The 2,184-nt window shown below is 45.7% G+C and overlaps 1 protein-coding gene across 1 annotated transcript in view; it reads right to left on the bottom strand.

Annotated features, from left to right (window-relative positions):
* Positions 1-1,843: 1,843 nt before the first annotated feature.
* LOC143290145 (nociceptin receptor-like) overlaps positions 1,844-2,184 on the bottom strand; it is a 388,332-nt gene continuing 387,991 nt past the window's right edge. The window contains exon 8 of the mRNA XM_076599447.1: positions 1,844-2,184. This exon is cut by the window's right edge and continues 1,944 nt beyond it. The gene's annotated coding sequence lies outside the window, so the exon portion shown is untranslated.

Below are 2,184 nucleotides of genomic sequence, written 5' to 3'. Positions count from 1 at the left end.
AGATAAGACATTACTTGGGAATCGTCACACAAAACTAGATGGACGATTTGAGGATCGAGCTGAATTCAACATCTGGATTCTTTTCGCAATGGTGATGTCCTACTGGGTACACTTGAAACGTTCCAATGCGACTTCCAATCCTCAACATAAACAAACGTGATGCAGACCACTTCCAAGATTATAAGACAACAACAACAACAACAAAAACCACCTACAATTCTTACTACACACATGCACCCACAAACAAACCATTGAGCAGTTCCTTCGCTCTGGCACTGACTATATCTTATCCACCACTATCTAAATCACGTCCACCTGTGAGATGCACACATTTGTTTTCGTGGAAGGTGGTAGTACAGAGCGAGTCTGAGCCTTCTGATAACAAACACCACACAAATGTCGAGTCGAAAATCAAATGGGATGAGTATCTCCTAAGTCTCACATATCGTTTCACCGTAAGTTTCCACCCTAATGTGTCATATCTATTCTACCACGTCTCTCTCTGTCAAACCGTCTAGTGTTCCATCTCTACTCTGTCACGTCTCTACAACTATCTATCATGCCATTTGCATCCTGCAACAACTCTCCAACCCTCTAATGTGTCACCTCCATTCTGTCACGTCTATCCATTCCACTGATGTTTCATTTCCATTCTATAACATATCTCTCTAAGCACTCACAGGTCTCTGTCAGCACCAGGACACTTTAAGCTTTCCCACACCTGTCTTGTGCTTCAAACACGCTGACCTGCACGTGCCGCACGAAACTCCACTGCTCGTCCGTTGACCAGATCACCATGGATACACTTCTGCAGACCTTTGCAGAGTCTGTCCAGAGTCATCTTCTTCTTCTGCGTTCGTGGGCTGCAACTCCCACGGTCACTCGTATATACGTGGGCTTTTACGTGTATGACCGTTTTTAACCCGCCATGTAGGCAGCCATACTCCGCTTTCGGGGGTGTGCATGTTGGGTATGCTCTTGTTTCCATAACCCACCGAACGCTGCCATGGATTACAGGATCTTTAACGTGCGTATTTGATCTTCTGCATGTGTATACACACGGAGGGGGTTCAGACACTGGCAGGTCTGCACATGTGTTGACCTGGGAGATCGGAAAAATCTCCACCCTTTACCCACCAGGCGTCGTCACCGTAATTCGAACCCGGGACCCTCAGATTGAAAGTCCAACGCTTTAACCATTCGGCTATTGCGCCCGTCTGTCCGGAGTCCAAACCTGAGCTGATGTCGAAATTTAAAAGCCAGTAAACAGTGCATGACTGCTCGTGTTCTCTCACGGTGTCATCACAAAGTATCATCAACGTTCTCCCCTTTTCGTTAATCGTGTACCATGACAAAGTGTTCCTCAAACGTACATGTCTTTCTTTCCTGGCACGGTGCTGTTCACACGGCTGATACCTCTGGAATTTCTGACGACCTATGCTGCATTTTTGCTGCTCCCTGTTTTCCAGTTGTCAGATCACAGCACTCGACGTGACATGTGAGAAGGTCTTTTTCCAAGAGCAGTGTAGCAAACGAGTCAAACACTACCTTCCCTGCTCCCGTTTCCATTTTTACGAAGCAGTCAACACCAGTACGTCCAGAACTGTGAGAGGAATATGGGATCTATGTGGTTTTCTTTTCACAAAGGGTTAACATTGTCTCCTGTACGTTTGTGTGTTTCAAAGTGTTCATCATGTTGTTCCCTGCTGTTTCTGAGCTTAACAGATTCTTCACACACACACACACACACACACCACATACCACACACACACACACCACACACACACACACACACACACACACACCACACACACACACACACACACACACACACACACACACACACACACACACACACGGTGTAGGGAAAACCAGTTCCTTGACATCAGACTTTAAAGTGCAGTATTACACAAGGTCAATGACGCACGCTAAGGCAAACAGAAAAAAGAACACCACCACCACCACCAAGTGCGGTCAGCAAAACAATTTCCACCGTATTGTTGACGAGCATGGCATTTCAGTTCCCTTTAAATCTTTTTCCTCTGTTTTGGTGACAAACTGAAATCCATTGTCCTGCTTTGTGTCTTTCCCCCATGACAAACTGAAATCCATTGTTCTCCTTTGTGTCTTTTCCCTGTTACAAACTGAAATCCATTGTCCTGCTTTGTGTCTTTTTCCCATGAC

Source organism: Babylonia areolata, chromosome 15, assembly GCF_041734735.1.
Source record: "Babylonia areolata isolate BAREFJ2019XMU chromosome 15, ASM4173473v1, whole genome shotgun sequence".
Lineage (NCBI taxonomy): Eukaryota > Metazoa > Mollusca > Gastropoda > Neogastropoda > Buccinidae > Babylonia > Babylonia areolata.
Note: the sequence above shows the minus strand (reverse complement) of the source record. Positions and strands in the feature narration are given on the sequence as shown.